This window comes from Myotis yumanensis, unplaced genomic scaffold (assembly GCF_028538775.1).
Source record: "Myotis yumanensis isolate MYYU_CA2020_CCGP unplaced genomic scaffold, mMyoYum1.0.hap1 SCAF_21, whole genome shotgun sequence".
Lineage (NCBI taxonomy): Eukaryota > Metazoa > Chordata > Mammalia > Chiroptera > Vespertilionidae > Myotis > Myotis yumanensis.
In genome coordinates, this window is record NW_027223772.1 from 4,946,987 (window position 1) to 4,966,766 (window position 19,780).

At 36.6% G+C, this 19,780-nt stretch overlaps 1 protein-coding gene across 3 annotated transcripts in view; it reads right to left on the reverse strand.

The window, feature by feature from the left end:
- Nucleotides 1–19,780, reverse strand: part of LINGO2 (leucine rich repeat and Ig domain containing 2) — a 1,208,426-nt gene that overhangs the window by 485,542 nt on the left and 703,104 nt on the right. For all 3 annotated transcript variants that reach the window (XM_070400858.1, XM_070400856.1, XM_070400857.1), the window contains one exon: nucleotides 5,304–5,389. The gene's annotated coding sequence lies outside the window, so the exon portion shown is untranslated. The remainder of the gene's footprint in view (nucleotides 1–5,303; nucleotides 5,390–19,780) is intronic.

Here is a 19,780-nt window from a genome sequence, read left to right on the forward strand (position 1 = left end):
GTACCTACAAAAAATGAACATAAATGTCACATATAAGTAATTGTATATCCCACAGAAATGTGGCCATACCTGCCCCAAAAGACATGTATGACAATGTATGAGTGACAAACTGGCCATGCTGGAATAGTATAAAGCATTGAAAATTAAGTTATGCTATATATGGAAATCTCACATAAATAATATTGAGAATAGGCCAAGTGACAAAACAAGTGCATTCTCTATTACTCCACTCATATAAACCAAAAAAAGTGAAACAATGCATAGTATAAGACTTCAGAAAATTGTTTAGCATAGGTAAAAAGATTGGGATTCAGAACTTCTAAAGGAAAAAAGCATTTTCAATTATGTTGGTTATGTTTATTTTCTAAACATAGGTGGCCATGTATTGTTGACTTGTGAAAATTCGTTGAGCTGTTCACTTGCTTTTTGTGTGTACTGTTCTTAAGTATATTTCAATAACAGTCTTTAATTAACCAATAATATATCATTATTTTATATGTCAGAACACATATTAAAATTGAAAAAATAAAAACTCAATTATGGCACTACTGCATTAATTTCAATTATTTTTGTCTGTGTATATTTAAACATGGACAATCACTCAGCATTGACAGTTTTTTCTAGGTTAACACAAATTACCAAAATTGTTTAAGAAAAAAAAAACAAAAAACAACGAACAGAAAAGACCAACTTTCTATAGTCTAGAAACATGAAGCATTATAATAAAAAACTATCAGAAAATAATAATATTTTGTCTCAGTTTACCATTATATTTTCCTAACTTTTAACAAATTAATGAATAGGAAATTTTCAAGCAAAATAAAAAAATCTCAAATTTTAAAAAATAAATTCTAGAGTCATAAAGCCCTTTTCATTTCCTTCCTGAGCAAGATCCCCTTCCCTTTGTGATTCTTTGATTAGTGCTTGTCTTTTATTTATCCTTTTTCTTTTTATTTTCATGAACAATTATCCACATGTTTGATTCTTGTTTTCCATATTGGTCATTTTCTCTCACTCATCATTTTCACTGATTATCTGTGACCTCTATATTCTAGTAGTGTGTCTTCAGTTTGTTTTCTACAAATCTGATTGTATTATCTGTTACCTTCAAAGGCAGTTTTATTCTTCTGCTACATTTTCTGTTTCCTTTCAGTCTTTTACATTTAAATTATTTCAACCTCTAGGGTATTTATATCTAAGTCAAACAATGTATATGTAAAGATAACAATTTTTTTAAAAGATACCTTTTCTGGTTTCTGTATTAATGCATTGTTCTATATACATTTTACATTTGAGGTTTTAATTTCCCATGTAAAGTAATCATTATCCAAATCATGTTTGGCTTTGATGGTGTGGCTGTTATTGTTTGTTTACTGATCTGAAGACACAATAAAATGTATTGAAGGGTAGTGTATTTCAAAAGAAAAGTCAGCTGCATAGTACTCCATTGTGTAAATGTACCACAGCTTTTTATCCACTCATTTACTAATGGGCACTTGGGCTGTTTCCAGATCTTAGCTATTGTAAATAATGCTACTATGAACATGGTGGTGGTGGTGGTGGGGGGGGGGGCATGTATTCTGTATTCTGGTTGGGGTTTCAGGATTCTTAGGATATATTCCTAGAAGTGGGATCATGTGCACATGATCTCACTTATACGTGGAATCTAATTAAAAAAATAAACTGATGAATAAAATAAAATCAGAGGCATGGAAACATGGAATATTCTGACAAATCTCAGAGGAAAGGGGGGAGAAGAGGAGGAGGCAGGAAGAGATTAACCAAATAACTTATATGTATACTAGAGGCCCGGTGCACTAAATTCATACATGGGTAGGGACCCTAGGCCTGACCAGCAATCAAGGCTGATGGAGGCCTTCCGGCTGCCACCCGGCCTCCCTTCCCCAGCTGCCAGCTGCGGGTCAGGGCCTTCCTTCATTCCATGCCACCCCCTGGTGGTCAGCACATGTCATAGTGAGCGATCAAACTCCTGGTCTCCGGTAGAACTCCCGAGGGAACACTTTGCATATTAGCCTTTTATAAATATAGATATGCACTGACCATGGACATAGACAATAGAATGGTGAAGGCCTGGGGCAAGGGGGAACCTGGTGGAGGAGAGCAATGCGGGGGGGGGGGGGGGGCAAAGGGAGAGTATTACATCTGTAATACTCTCAACAATAAAGATAAAAAAGAAGTCTGGAGACTTACCCTTAGCCCTTGGTCACACTGATAACTTGGCTGTTAGCAAAGAGCATCTAAGCTTCACAGTTAAAGAGAGGGTTGTGTAAACCTTAGGCACTAAATCCAATGAGTAACAGGCATTCAAATAAAGCATGTCTGCTATAATGTTGATGGACCATCTTTTTTCCCCATTTGTGGTCTTCTGACCCTGGTCTGACAGAGCAGCAATTGTCAACCTTTTTCATCTCATGGCACACACAATTCAATTACTAAAATTTTGCAGCACACTAAAAATATATTTTCTATCAATCTGACAAAATTTTTTATTTAGTCACACCGGATGGCTATTGTTGTGTTGCTCGTTATAATTATTTTGTTTGATAATATAAGGGGAAAGAGGTCAGTTACCCTGACTAAACAGTTAGGTATTGCATGTTTTAAAAATTCTTGCATCACACAACTTGAAAATAGCTGTGATAGAGTACTGTTAGAGAGAGAGAGAGAGAGAGAGAGAGAGAGAGAGAATAATTCCCAATTCCTATCATCACCATACCTACAATGATTATTGGGATTTTCTCTCTCCTTGGTGCAATGCATTTCCCTAAGTTCTTCCTTCCTCTCTGCTCCTTTCTGTAGGAGGAGAAATATGAAGGTACTGACTAAAGAGGAGTGCCCAGATATGACTGTCTAACTTTCTGAGTCATACAAATCTTGGATCTGTGAGTCATGGGGCAGAAAGCAAGTGAGGAACACAGAAACTCTCTATATTATTTAAGGCCATGGATTTGCCCTACTTCAAACTGTGAATTTCATTTTAGCAATGTGGAGTCTTCCCAGAAGCTAATAATAGATGGGCTGAAAGACTCAGTTTTGAATGTTGTCATAAATGTTCATCTTTCTCTATGCCCTTACAGCCACTTTAAGCTGCTTTAAGCACTAAGACAGTAGAACTTTAAAAAAACAAGAACTATTCCTGACATTTTATATTATAATTAAAAAAAAATTCTATAAGCATCATTTGGAGAAAAAATGAATCTTTCAATAATATTTACTCACAACCAAAAGTTATTCCTGAACATTGGTGCAATATTACTTTGACAGAGATGGTAAAGTTGCTATTAATAAAATAGCACTTGTAAATATCTGGGTCCATTTCATCAGGAGATCTTAGAAACCCACAAAACCATCTTACAATGTAAATTTTCATTGCTGACTCAATGTGCATTTTACTTTGCACCAAAAGCACTGAAATTTTCCTTGGTAGTTTTTGAAATGAATAAGTTACATTATTTTCAGGTCCTTTCCGTGAGGTGGTTCGATGAGTTCATTTTCATTCATAACTGGCCAAAATCCAATTTTATCACTTGGAATAATGTGAGGCCCATATTCTGTTCTGGAGAACTGAAAAGGCTCAGACTCCAAAATATAACCTAACCACTCTTTTCAAAATATAAACAAATTAAAAAGAGGAAAGAAAAAAAACGTATCTTGAGAAAGTCTTTCAATACTACATCACATATCACAGAATTTAAGTATTAATTTCTTACACATAAATTTAAAAGAAATAATTTCCATGAGCTTCCCACAGTTCTTCCACTTTTTTCATGTCATTGGTTTCACATAACTCTTTGAAAATGTCTGGCCATTATCAATTTTCTTGCACTTGTTTCATGTGAACAATTTGGAATTCGAGCTTCCTGTCCCTTGGACCATAAGCCAGATTTCTGGCTGTTTGTTGAGGTGGTATGGAGTAAATTGAAACCATCTGGACTAGAGATGGAAGGTCTGGGCTTGAATGCTGGATCTGGCTCATACAGGGTGTGCAAAAGTAGGTTTACAGCTGTGAGTATGCGAAACACAGAGTTTATTTGTGTGTTTTTATTTATTTACTATTGTACTATTTTCCATATGAACAACTGTAAACCTAGTTTTGTCCCACCCCGTATTAGCTCTATCAGTGCTATGCAGTTTACTGTCTGGTCTATAGGCTGGTGTCACCGTGTAGATGCTAACTGGGAGGAGTATAGGAACTCAGAGAAAGCATTAGAAAGTTTCAGACCCATTTCATGGAGTAATTCCATATCTGTAGAATAATAACAAATAATTAAAATGTGGAGTTGTATCTTTGGTGTCTGCTTTTTAATCATTTTATTTCTCTAATTTTTAGTCATTCTACAAAATCATTGTCTGCAATAGATTAGAAATACACTGACACCTAACCACAGTCTGAGAAACACTGAGCTCCAAGACCTCCAGTGATTTAATTAGCCTCTGGGACCTTAATTTCTCCATCTGTAAAATAGAAGTAATGCTCCCTACCTCATCTTCCACAATGACTATGTGAATACTAAATAAAAGTAATTATTCATAACTTATTTGCAAACTATAACACCTCATATAAATATATAATTATACTCTAGCAATCATTTGGAAAATAGCATGGCATCTCAGCTAAAAAAGAAAAAAGTTTGTCATTGTCAGATATCCAATAACTGTTTGTTGATTTTATGAATAAATATAAGAACAGAAACTCTGCCACCAGACACACCTGTCTCAGGGAGCAGTGTGCGATTTAAAGCAATTCCAATAATCTGTCAATAGCAGTTTTTTCATCTGTAAAATGAGAGTAAAAATAGCTTCTACCTCTAAGGGGTGTATTCCATAAAATAATGCATTAAAGTGTTTAGGATTTAATACTTGGTTTTTAGAAAGTATTCAGTAAACAGTAGACTAATATCTTTAAACTCTTTTTCTATGTTAAGGAAACTACTCGATTCTTTATATGCAATATTTTAATTCTTAGGAAAAGTCTTAACAAGATAATTATTATAATCTCCATTTTAAAACTTAAAAAAAATAAGACTCAAAGAATTTAGCAACTTTCACAAGTTCAAATAGCTACTTTAAATCCATGACTGTCTAGAACAGATTGGTGACTTTTCCCACAGAATACCAACTCCCCAAGGTCTTCCAGGCAATGACAATGAATTTCATAGGCACTGTCCTTTGAGAAGCACTCTCATTTTTGTTTGTAAATTCTGAGAATTGTTGCATAAAAAAAATAACAACAGATTTAATGACATAGAAAAAGATACTGATGCATTACTTTTTCCACTTACCAGTTTGACTTGTTGGCGTCCTCATGCTGATGGTGGCCACTTTCAGTGTTTCACTATGGGCCTCTTGGCACGACCCTATTTCAAAGCTGCAAAAAATATATATAAAAATAAAAATGATGCTTGCTTCTAGAAGGAAAAGGAATTCTAGGGACAAAATAGGCCAGTTTAGAGACTAACAAGGGGAAAAATACATAAGTGAGGGCTTGGACCCACCAGAAGGCATACAGCCAAGGTGGATAAAGAAAAGTCACAGAGAACCGGGAAGAAGGAAACACTTTCACAGAGGATAGAGAAATGACAGATGTCAGAAAGAGGAAAACATATTTTCACCAGAGACAGAGGAATGTTCCAAGGTAAGGGGGAGAAAAAAAGGAGGGTATCCAGTGAGTTTTGGAATTTGAAACTGATATTCCACAAAAGAGTAACCAATTAGGAGAGCACAGGGTCATCAAATGGGGAAGGGGTCCAATTAGAAGGGAGCATGAAGAGACAAAGAGCTACAGCTTATATAAACCTGAGACAAAGGGACATGAGACAGATTTTTAGGTTTTAGATTTTTAGGGTTTAGTTTTTTTGAGAGAGAGAGAGAGCGCGAGTGGACGCAGGCACAGGCTTTTCCCATTTAGGGGACTCCTCTCAGGGGGTCCCTTTTGGGGACACCCATTCCCAGATGGAGTTTGTATATGCTTCCAATAAACTTCTACATTTTTATTAAAGAAATCTGTTAGTCCACTAGTTTATTCTTCAAACTTCGTGAGGACAAGGGCCCACAAGAAGAAATGTCTGCACCCCAAACTCCATGTTTCAGAAGGATCTCTATATTAATGACCACAACAATAATAATTCAAATTTACATAGCACCAGCTTTATAAAGCTCTTTGAAAAACCAATCTGGATTAACCAACTTCACATATTTGGAATTTTGCATCTTGAAAGGAAGTACACTGACATGTTTATCTTAAAATTCTTAGAACATGACCCAGGCATTCACTAAATTACATTCTTTTTCATTAAATAGATGAATGAATGAACTCATATTCAAATATATTCATATATTTAAAGATTTTCAACTTTTGAATCCAGAAGGCAAAGTGGTATTTTTTTATTGTGGATGAAAAAAAAGGCCACATGCTAACCTGACTAGCAAACTCAAAGACCTAAAGTAACCACAAAGGGCCCTGACCGGTTTGGCTCAGTGGATAGAGCATCGGCTTGCAGACTCAAGGGTCCCAGGTTCGATTCTGGTCAAGGGCATGTACCTTGGTTGAGGGCACATCCCCAGTGGGGAGTGTGCAGGGGGCGGCTGATCGATATTTCTCTCTCATCAGTGTTTCTAACTCTCTATCCCTCTCCCTTCCTCTCTGTAAAAAATCAATAAAATATATTTTAAAAAAAATAAAGTAACCACAAAGGATGGTCTGAAATTAATACTTTAATGAAAAGCAGTGGGTAGTCACATTATAGTGGGTAGTCACATCCTAGGCCAGTATCTTCCCTGACAAAGGTCAATCTTTACCTTAACAGAGCCTATTGTCTTTTTGCATCTAAGATAACTTGCCTGTGAAATGTCAGGGTAACTTGTAACTTCTCTTTTTCTGGACCCCTCAGGGTACAACCAAATGCGCCTGGGCACCATTAGAGAGAGCATAAGTTATTTCATTGTTATCGTTATCATGTTAATTGTTGACTGCTAAGTATCCTGTTCCCACCTGGGTAAAAGAAGTATGTGTCTATCATTTTACTTTTCCTCCAATCCCAGAGGTTTCCTCCCACCTTTGCTTTCTCTGCCTCCCTAATCTATCACCGATGGATTTTATGTAACCCACTTACTTCTCCTCCTTTGATTGTAAGACTCCCGAGCATTATCCCAATACATTGAGATTCTGCTTCCTGGCAATTGTCTACAGTTTGGCTCAAATAAAGTCACAAAAATTCTTTACAGGTTTGAACATTTTTACGTTAACATTATCATGTTGTTTGCAGAGGAGAAAACAGGCTTGAAAGAGGAAATATTTCTGCTGTGTCTAAACCTGCCTTTTCAAAGGTTAAGTTTCCACAATGACGTCAACAGACAAGCCACAGATTAGTTCTTGTATTCTCAGTATTTCATAATTACATAAGTCTGAAATGTGTTATCAAAAATAGTTACGGTCTATTTATACAGAAAAATTTAAATACAATCAATTAAAAGCTTGAACTACTGCTGAAGTAATTTTAATGTTGAAAATGGGAAATGAAACATTCTTTTCAGAATTACAATGTGACTTTTCCATTGTCATGAGGATCCTTTTCCTTCTAATGCTAATTCCCAACTCAACTCCAGTCATCCTCTGCAATGCCCTCAAAAGAGAGAAGGAAAAAAGAGAGAGAAAAATAACACAAAAACAGTAAAAGCTATTCTAGGATTGTTTTCATTAACTCAGAAAAAGTGTAATAAAGTGAAATACTTTCTTGTTTTTCTTATTTTATTGAGATATGTATTTTAACATTGTGCAAATTTATGATGTAAAACATATTAACTTGACATTACTGCATTCTTTGAATAATGATAATGTCAACCACATTCCTTTGAACCTCAAACTTATATACCAGATTATCTCCTTGACATTGCTGTTTCTGTGACCAATGATAATACTAATAATTATTTTGTTGCCAACAGTGTATCAGAAATTGTTCTTATCATTTTATAGACATTACCTATTTTCTTTTTTACATTTAAGCCTCACCACTCTTCACAAACAAGAAAAAATTATGCGTATTATCAGGGTTTTCCATTTATTCTAGAAGCTGTGGCAATACTATAGGATAGTCAATATATTTTTAAAAGGAGATATTGAGAAATTAAAGTGTATCCAAAACAAGATGACCAGAATAGTGAAATATTTGGAAACATGCCTTGAGAGGGATGTATCTGTCACTTTATGTTCAAGAAAGTGGTGATGTTGAGTCTGAAAGATGCCCCACATCCCTGGAAGGGGTTGATAGCTCCCTCCTAGGGATGTGTGTTTATATAACTTAATAAATGCTATCTTATCTCATTAATTTAATAAATTAATAACATTAATGTAAATAATAGTAATAATTTTGTGGCACTTACTAATGTCCAGGAACTATATTACTACTTTAAACATGGCAAAACTGAGATTTAAATTAAGGTATGCTATTATTTTTATAATCAAGAGAAAATTAATATTTTTCTATGGTTCAAGTAAATATCTTCCCTGATGGAAGACAGTTTAGGCAGTTGGTGATATTACAGAAGAAATCACAAGACAACCTCTATGTTATATAGTTTTTTAAAGAAAAATATTTTTGTCAAAATAAGTATTATTTTCAAAAGCATAGGAAAAATGTAAATTCTATAGTATACCAATTCTAGTCCTTGTTTCCAAAATTTAGTAAAGAGTTATTTTATGCTAAATGTTTCTTGGATTTACTGCTGATGGAAATCTGTAAGCATAAGTTTTATCATTTTTAAAAGAATAGAGAAACTATGACTAGATATTGAACAAAATATAATATTTAAAATGATGTACCCATTAACAAGGATATGCTTATTTCTGACATTTTCAGCCAAATTTTCAAATAGCAATATATTACATTAACATCTCTTCTAATTACATTAATGACATGGTCACCCCATTGGTCATATATAATATTGCCATTTTTCTCATAATGAGTATCATTACTATAGCATGTCTTAACTATTGGAACTATGATACACCACACACACACATATATATATGGATTTTTTTGGAATTATGACTCTACTACACTTTGGGGAAAACTTAGCAGAGGCACTTCCAAAACAAACTTTCAACCCCCATACTAAATTACTTTTGTCTAGTGTGATAGATTATGATTTCTTATGAGGTTCACTTAAGTTTCATATGAGGTTCATTTAAATTTCCAAAGAGTTGAAATAATAATCATTGTAGGTTAATAGTGGTTTCACTTGATTCAGTAAGAAATCAAGAACTTTTAAGAGCCCTAACCGGTTTGGCTCAGTGGATAGAGTGTCAGCCTGCGGACTGAAAGGTCCCAGGTTCAATTCCGGCCAAGGGCATGTACCTTGTTTGTGGGCACATCCCCAGTACGGGGTGTGCAAGAGGCAGCTGATCAATGTTTCTCTCTCATTGATGTTTCTCTCTCATCGATGTTTCTAACTCTCCATCCCTCTCTCTTCCTCTCTGTAAAAAATCAATAAAATATATATTTTTAAAAAAGAACTTTTAAGAACACAGACAAGTTATAGTCTCTTTCCATAGATTCATATCAAAACAAGTTTAACAAAAACTAGGCAGTGTTCTTTTTTATTTCATTATTTCTGAGAGCCAACCTATCATTTTCTTTGCCTGAATTTCAAATTCATGTTTTATCACTTTTTTTTTTTGTAAAGAAACACTTAAGTGACTCCACAGAATAAGGTATATTAACCCTGAATGTGTTTCCAAATCAATTATTCAGAAACGTTTGTTCTTTTCAAAAGCATATGGGGAAACGTTCAGGAAATTTCCGGTGAAAGACACAAGCCCTGGCCGGGTGGCTCAGTTGTTTGGAGAGTCAAGTCATACAACAAAAGGTGGCAGGTTCCATTCTGGCCAGGGCACATACCTGGGTTGCAGAGTTTATCCCTTGTTGAGGTGGGTACTGGAGGCAACTAATCGATGTTTCTCTCTTCTTTCCCTCTCTCTCTCTTTCTCTCTCTCTCTCTCTCTCTCTCTCTCTCTCTCTCTCTCTCTCTCTCTCCCTCTCTCTCTTTTCTCTTTCCTTTTCCTTTTCTCTATAAAATTATTAAGCTTGCCTGCCTGGTGATGCTCAGTGAGCAGGGCACATGCCTGGGTTGCGAGCTTGATCCCCAGTTGGGGGCATGTAGGAGGCAGCCAGTCAATGATTCTCTCTCATCATTGATGTTTTTATCTCTCTCTCCCTTTCCTGTATCTAAAAATAAATAAATTAAAAAAAATAATAAATTTGTCCTTGTGTGAGGATAAAAAAAGAAAAGGTAGTAAAGTGTTGGACTGAGAGTACCAGGCCCAGTAGAGGTTTTGAAGACCAGGTCATCATAGTTTAAGAAAGATTTGCTCATGTCAAGATAATTCTATCAGCTGGTGGTAGCTACCTGACTTATAGATATATTACGTAAGAAGAATTAGACAGCTTCAAATATTGACTTTGTGATTTAAAACTACAGAGTTGCAAAGCATCCAAATCTCATGTTAGCTATATAATTTTAGGACAGATAGATTTGTTTAATATAAAACAACTTTTCTTAGAAATAAGACTATTTCTCCTTAAACCTATTACCTGCATTTGTCTAGATCTCCATTCCCACAGAGAAACTTGCTGATATTCCTTTCTCCAAAGCAATGACTATCTTGATAAAGTGCTTTTTAATGTGCTACAGGAATTTTGGAAATAGCTCTTGGATCAGACTAAATGAGTTCCAGTATAAATAAAGAAGCTGAGACACTGCAGATGGCACTCAGCAAGATATTGGTCTGACAACTAGAAGGATGCAGCATGACCTTCTGCAATTGCTGTTTTGTACTGACAGGTCTAATAAAATGAGTTCCATCATGGAACTTGTATTTACAATGAATTCTGTATTAAACATAAATATGAGCTTTGACTGCTGATTTCATGAAATGAAAAAAGACAAACTATAACTAGAATGGAAGTTTGAATCACATTGAGACTTCAAAATAACTGTTAAATATGTACTTTCTATTCTAATCAAGGTGAGGAGTGAAAGAGTATTCATATGATATACGTTGCCCTGCTGTGAACATTATATTCAATACACTGAAACATGGCTTTATTCTAAAACCTCTGTCACATTTTATGGTTTGATTTATTTTCTAACACTTTCAAAGCTGTAGTGCATTGAATCGCACTTGTTTCATATAAGCCAACTTGAATATCTACTGTTAACCTAAAAAGATTGGGAGACAAGGCTTTATTTTAAGTATATTCCACTTCCTTCATGTTGACCAATGCAGACAGCATCCTGAAGAACGATATTGTTTCACTGCCTCAAGAAAAGCTTCTGATCTGGTGAGCTGGGCAGAGAGGAAGAGGGCCACCTCATGATAACGGGCTATGCTCTATCCACAGGATGGTGATAATCCAGGGACCCAGTGTTAGTGGTGGCTTCTAATAGCATGATCTTTCCTAAAATGCTCCTTACCTGAGCGAGGTGAATGAGAACTGCTGAGCAAGACTTGGTTGTCATCCATTTGGGTATGGCTCAGATGTGACAGATAATCATGCAATTTTTAAGTCACAGGTGACTCAGGCCATCCAAGCTAACTCTCACTCAGTATGGTGGCTTTTGTTGACCAGGGGCCAACACTACAGCTCCCTTGGCATCGACAAGAGAGCTGACACAACTCCAGCTGTTGGAGAAGTTTGTTTATATACAGTGGAAACCACTTCCTGTACTTGTCACACGTCGGTCCAAGTTTGCCCTCTGGAACTTCTCAGAAAATATGGGATCCTAGTTTCACATGGCAGGTCTTCACATAATTGGAGGGAGCTATCAACCCCTTCCAGGGATGTGGGGCATCTTTCAGACTCAACATCACCGCTTTCTTGAACATAAAATGACAGATACAGTCCTCTCATGGCATGTTTCCAAACATTTCACTATTCTGGTCATCTTGTTTTGGATACACTTTAATTTGTCAATATCTCCTTTAAAATATATTGACTATCCTATAATATTGCTACAGCTTCTAGAATAAATGGAAAACCCTGATAATAAGCATAATTTTTTCTTGTTTGTGAAGAATGATGAGACTTAAATGTAAAATAAATAAATAAATAAATAAATAAGTCCACTTCTAAAAATTGGACAAAGGAAGAACTAACCATTAGAATATTAATGGATTAAAAATTTAACTCTAAACTTAGTGGCATTACAAAGTGGTATCTGAGAAAGCGTTGTCTAAGTGTGTTGTCTAGAGTGTGTTGCCTGCAACACAGAGACAACACTTTAATCAGCTGGCTGCACTCTCTGTTAAAACTAAAAAACACTGGACACTCTAAGAGCGATGAAAAGAACATCTGACAGAGAAGGAACCTGGGTCATGACTCTCCCCTCAGCCAACGGAGTAACCTTAAACAAGTCACTGATACCTGGAGCTGCTTTCAGTTTTCTCCTTATTGCGATGGTGATTTCACATGCAGGCTTGATTAGATCATGTGCTCATGTGAACTATAATTTGCCCATGTAAGAGATTTTAATATTTTAAAACTACTTGATCGTCAGGACTTCTATCTTTTATTATAATTTAGCCCAGATTTAAATAGTTTTACCTTCAACATAATCTGAGAAAATGCTATGCCAGTATCCAAGTCTTTGCATTCACTTGTCATCCAGCAACTTAGCTTTGTGCAAAATATGAGCATGGCAGAGTGCTTGGTGATATGAATGAAACAAAGGATATAATTATAGATCTTTCCCTTGGAGACTTACAGTCTAGTTAGGTAAATAAGATACTACATTTCAACACAGTAAAATATGAGTGTCAAATGTCAATTACAAATGGAAATGGAGTTCAGGAAAGTGAAAGATCATCACAGCCTAGGGAGATGGGAAATACCTCATGAAGGAGATGGAAGAAGACAGGGCAGTTGATGAAGTAGAGTTTTAATATCTGGAATAAGAGAGTATTTGTATACTTGTCAAAGTGATCAACTTTCAGATAAAGAGCCCTCTATTGTTCTAGAAACAATGCAGCTACTGCATACACAACTCTGAAATATAAAATCACTGGATAAGCATCAAAACACTAACAAGATTTCAGCAACCCCTTGTACACACAACATCCCACCCTGTTTAGTTAACAGGATATAACAATAACCAGGAGGTATACCACCTCTATGGGTCTTGTCCAACATTGTAAGTATGAATGTCAGGAGATTTGAGAATAGGAGAAGACCTGATATCTACTTTTGTGGCATGAAATATATATTCAGGATTTATAATAAGTTTGTTGCCAAATCATTGCTCTCACCAACTGGTATGGCAGAGGTTTCATGACAGTAATCATGGGGCCAAGTGACAATATTCTTTTTGACTACTTTTTGTGACAGGAGCAAAGTCAGGAGCCTTCAGAATCAATCGATTCTAGCTGTTCTGGAAGGACATGACTTTAATATGGATGAGGAGAGCTGAGGATATGCTTCTGGTGCTGATTAGGAATCCAGCCCAGTTGAACCATTTCCAACAATCTGCTTGAGGACAGCTCTAGTTGTTTTTCAGCCAAACAATCTTTTTTAAGAAAACAGGCACTGTGGTGACAAATAAAATATTCCGTGAACCAATTTCTTACACTCGAGTGATGTAACTATAGACCTGTCATGAGAAAGAGAATTTGGGCATTTGTGTGTCATGAATGGCTGATGCGAAGTAATAGGTGCTCAGTAAATATTTATTGAGTAGTTGAGTTTGATACAAAAGTAGAATTGTTTGTTTTGTATCCTTTGGAGAAGAGCTATATTTATTACAATCAAGAAATTATCCCTGGAAATTTCCTCCAAGCCCTTATCTCCCAAAAGAAAACACATATACACACATAGGCATGTGTATGTCTGCTTGTGTGTGTGTGTGTGTGTGTGTGTGTGTGAGAGAGAGAGAGAGAGAGAGAGAGAGAGAGAGAGAGAGAGAGATAGACTAATACCATTCCCTAGTATTCCCTCATGCACAGGGATATTTTCTTCTTTTATTATCAACTATGCACTGGCCATATCAGGTCTGCAAACAAATATACCTATAATGTCACAAAAGCAACTTTGGATGATTCTCCTTTAACTTGTTTAACAAAACCCCAGGTTCTAAGGAATAAAACACTAAATCGAATTTTTTAAAGAATAATGTAAAGAAATAATCTGTGAACAGGAGACCGTGCCTACTGTCATTCCGTGAGGAGTTGGGGCATAGTGCCAGACTAGTGAGGTGCTAGTATTCTCTGCATGAAGGGCATCGACTTAGCTGAGACAAAGAGAGGATCCATTCCTCATGCTCAGGGCCAAGCAGAGGCAGGAGCAGCTCCATAGGAGGGTGACATCAGTCAACGTAATAAGAAGGCACAGGGTGGACCTGTCAGCAGCATACACGCTAAGCTACAGAAAGTGGAATATTGCCTGGGGAATGAGCTTTGTTTCCTCCTCCCTGCCCTTCCAACTAGCAGGCGTCTTCTAAGAGCCCATAGAACATTGGGATCTTTTGATAAATGTTCTTTTGTTCTGCTTCTCCCACCACTGCTATGCATTTAGGGAATGCATTATAGAATAAGTTAGTATTCTTAATTTTTACCATCAGGTATTCCTGGAATGCTGGTAATGTGGTTTTGCATGAGTCAATCCTATTTGAAGATGGCTGATCTTATTATTTCAGAAGCCACTAGTTAAAATTTGGGTCATATGTATGATAATTATTATACATAATGTTTTAAGAAAATTTGTCTAAAATATTTGAAAAACAAATTTATGAGAGCTAATTCAATATAATCAATTCTCCCATGAAGCACCCTCTGCTCCTCCTCAACTCCCTTAAAATTTGCGGGAAATATCAAATTGCCCAGCAGAAGTTCAAGTAAAGTGTATACAAATATCCATGATATACTCACAAGAAAGATAAATATAAGCAGCAGCATAAATCTTAATATTTTTCGGTACTGTGAAAACACAGGTCTGGGGATGCAGTTAGCTGTGCTCAGATTTGATCCTAATTTATTGCTGATGTGGCATACATGTTAAATACTGCTGCTGCAGCCATTAACTCAAACTTGTTAATTAGGGAGGGAAATGATGGACAATTTTTCCTGCTTGATTTACCAAGATGTTCTCAGTCAATACAGGTTAGCTATTTGATGCGGTTTCTCAGCTGTTAAAATAACCCAAAGTGTAAAAACAATAATATTAAACAAAAGATTTTTGGCCAGCGTGGCTCAGTTGATTGAGTGTGGTCCAGTGAACTGAAAAGTCACTGGGGTCCCTGGTCCAGGAGTGTACAGCAACTGATTAATGTTTCTTTCTCTCTCTCTCTCTCTCTCTCCCTTCTTTCCTCTCTTTAAAATCAATAAAAAATATATTTTAAAAATAAACAAAACAAAGAAAAATTGACTATTACTTCTAAATTTCCAAAGTATACTCAAACACATGGTCCGAAATTTATGCTCTTAAAGCATGGCTCTGCAACATCTCTTTTGCATATCTATACATATTCCTCACCAAGTCAAACAACATCCTTTCGTTCAGGTAAAGCTTCCGTCTACCTTTGCCTAGGGGATGTTTTTAGTAGTGTAAAGCTATCTATATGAGACATGAGGGTGAGAACTATAGGTGCTGAAATATCAGTATGAATTCTTAAGGTTTTTGTGCTTTTAAAATTTAACAAATAATACCATAGACATAAAGAAATATCCCTAGACTAAGAATTCTGATCAATGGCCAATATAAAATCTGTATCTTAAAGATTCACGCCTTGATGATTTTCACAAGGGTGGAGAGAAATTGAATTCTCACACTACCTTGGGTTGTATAAAATAGTTCAACTTTCTTGAAAGACAATATTCCAGATCTATCAAAGCTACCAGGTTACTGCTCATAAACTATAGCAGTGATGGTGAACCTTTTGAGCTCGGCGAGTCAGCATTTTGAAAAACCCTAACTTAACTCTGGTGCCGTGTCACATATAGAAATTTTTTGATATTTGCAACCATAGTATAACAAAGATTTATATTTTTTATATTTATTTTATATATTTAAATGCCATTTAACAAAGAAAAATCAACCAAAAAAATGAGTTCGCGTGTCACCTCTGACATGCGTGTCATAGGTTCGCCATCACTGATCTATAGTCAAATAATTCTACTTCAAGCAAATAATTCTATATTTTTTCATATATATTAAAAATGTCTAGTTTATAGGTACTAAACTTATGGGCCTGGGTGGTAGAGAACATTTTATGGACTTGACCCCAAAGTATCAAGGGAAGTAAAGGCAAAAAATAATTGAATAGGACTATATCTAACCGAAGAGCTTCTGCACAGCAAAAGAAACGGACAACAAAACAAACAGCAGCCAACCAGATGGGAGATGATAGTTGCAAACAGTAGCTCTGACAAAGGTTTAATTTCCAGAATATATAAAGAACTCGTAAAACTCAACACCAAACAAATAAACAATCCAATCAAAAAGTGGGCAGAGGACCTGAAAATACACCTCTTCCAAGAAGATAAATAGCCAATAGATATTTGAAAAGATGTTCAACTTCACTGGCAATCAGGGAAATGCAAATTAAAATTACAATGAGATACCGCCTTACACCAGTTAGAGTGGCCACTATCAACAAGACAAGCAACAACAAGTGCTGGAGAGGGTATGGAGGAAAAGGAACCCTCATCCACTGCAGGTGGGAATGTAAACTGGTATAACTACTATGGAAAGCAGTCTGGCGATTCCTCAAAAAATTAAAACTAGAGCTACTATGCAACCCAATAACTCCACTCCTGGGTATATACTCAAAAAACTAGAAATCATTTATACACAAAGATACATGCACCCCTGTGTTCATTGCAGCATTATTCACAGTGGCCAAGAATTGGAAACAGCCAAAGTGCCCTGCGATAGAGGATGGATAAAGAAGATGTGGTACATATACACAATGGAATACTATACGCCCATAAAAAAGGATGAAATAGCATCATTTACAACATGGATGGACCTTAAGAACATTATGAGAAGTGAAATAAGTCAAACAGGAAAAGCTAAGACCTATATGATTTCACTCACATATGGAATATAACATTGAAACTTATGAACAAAAACAGCAGTGTGGTGGTTGCCAGAGGGAGACGGATGGGGGAAGAAAGGCGTCCTAATATGAGGTGACAGAAGATTTGACTTTGGGTGGTGGACACATGGTCCTATACACAGATTTTGTAAATTGGCAATCCACACATGAAACCTACATGTTCATGTTGACTAATGTCACCACAATAAAATTAAAAAAAAAAGCCTTACATATAAAACAAGCAAACAAAAAAAAAAGACTTTTTAAAAATCCTTACCCAAGGACATGCTTAGAGAGAGGAAGGGAGAGAGAGAGAGAGAGAGAGAGAGAGAGAGAGAGAGAGAGAGAGAGATTGATTAACCCACTGCATTGGTAAGTTAACCCACTGTATTGGCCTAGCTACAAATAATGAAAAACCCAAACAACTCTGACAGATAGGGACTTATTTTTCTCAAATCCCTTGGCTGGTTGAAATGCTCAAAAGGATAAGCAGCCCCTTTCTTCCTGATCCATATTTCCTAAGTTGTGGTGTTCTCCTGCTATATTTTCAAGCAATGATTTGCATTTCCAGACAACCAGAACAAGAATTATCAAAAGGAAAAAGGAAAAGGGCTTCTCTTTATGAGGTTTTATGATTGTTGGTATTTTCACCTTCGTTTTTTTGTTGTTTTTTTTGTTTTGTGTTTTTTTTCCCATCAGAATGTAACACATGGTCAACTTTCTTTGCAAGGGGACCCAGGGAAGGAAGTATTTATGGCTGACACATTGCATTCAAAATCAATATTGGAGTTCTGCTAGTAAAGATGACAAGTGAGAATGGATATTGGCTAGGGAGAGAGAGATGAGAAAGATGAGAGAGAGAGAGAGAGAGAGAGAGAGAGAGAGAGAGAGAGAGAGAAAGAAAGGAGAGAGAAACATCGATCAGTTGCCTTCCCTATGTGCCCAGACCAGGAATTGAACTGGTGGCCTTTCAGTGCATGGGGCGACATTCAACCAACTGAGCCACTCTGGCCAGGCAGAAATTTTCTACACAGAGCTGCATTCCATTAGGTGCTATGTGCCTCACTCGTGTCAGTGAGAATAGGTGGGATAGGGAACCATGTCTGACCCATCTTCATGAGCTACCCAGACTCTCAGTTCTAGTGTCTCGGGAGGAAAACTCACTATTCCAAACAAATGACAGCAACACAGAGCATTAACTCGTATGCTGAGAACTTGAAAGGTTTGTGCTGGCCTGTGGCACATTTTTAAAAATAATCCAAAATTACTCTAAATTAGGGGTATAATATAAATACTGTCACCATTGTGCTAAAGAATATACTTTTGGCGATCTGGAGCTGCACGATGTAGCTTCGGGTTAGAATAAAACACCACACAGTCCCTCCAAGCCTAATTTTGTTGTTTTAAAAATCATTTTGGGTGTTCTCCAACGTTTTACTCATTCCTGGCATACTGACAGCTGTTAATTATCCCCTCCGTTGGAGATGTGTGGATGGCTTCCACTAAAAAGACCCCTAACCATCAATGAGTCTGAATTCCAATCAGCACCTGAGGGCCTGGTAAACACGGCTAGCACACAGAATGCTGGGAAAGGTCCTCCACCTTTCCTGGAGGGAGAGGGAATAAATGCTAAACAGCAAAGAAGCCCTAAGTGAAACAAGCAGCGAACAACCTCAACATTGAGCAATCATCCTAAAAATCATTGTGGCGTCCCTGGTTTTATAAATTCATGTAAGTATTAACCCACTAATGGTTAACTACAAGTAATGAAAACCCAAGCAACTCTGACAGATAGGAACTTATTTTTCTCAACCCCCTTGGCTGGCTGAAATGCTCAAAGTTGGATGTCTTTAAGGACATAAGCAGCCCCTGTCCTCCTGATCCATAGTTCCTAGGTTGTGGCCTTGTCCTGCTATATTTTCAAGTAATGATTTGCATTTCCAGAAGGCCAGAACAAGAATTATCAAAAGGAAAAAGGCAAAGGGTTTCTCTTTATGAGGTTTTGAGTTTGTTAGTATTTTCACCTATATATATATTTTTTCACCAGAATATAATGCATGGTCATCTTTCTTTGCAAGGGAACCCAGGGAAGGAAGTATTTATGGCTGACACATTGCATTCAAAATCAATACTGGAGTTCTGCTAGTAAAGATGACAAGTGAGAATGGATATTGGCTAGGCATTCAGCTGAGCATACCACAGTAATCTAATGTAGGTCTGATAATATAGTTTTAGATGCATATGGGAAATGTATTACCTCCTCTCAACCCCTTCTTGAGACTTCACTAGCCATTTCAGATTAATTAAATTTATCAATATAAATAGTTTGCATGTCACTTATTTGAAAAATCACTCAACCAATGAATATGTAACAAAATTCTTATATGCTAGAATTTTGAATTCATGGGGTATTCAATTTGGAGTGAATTTTAACCTGGTCAGTGATAGATCCTCCCTTCCCCCAACGGGTGGGCGGAGTATGACGTAACCTGCAGCTCGGAAACACCTGAGTGATTAACCAGGAACCTTATATGGACTATACGTTGGACCACCAATCCACACCTGCTAAATACCCTAAGCCCTCGTTCCTATATGGACCATACAGTAAGCCACCAATCAGTGTGCGCCGAGTACACTAAGCCCCCACCCCTTCCCATTCCGCCCCTCAAAAGGC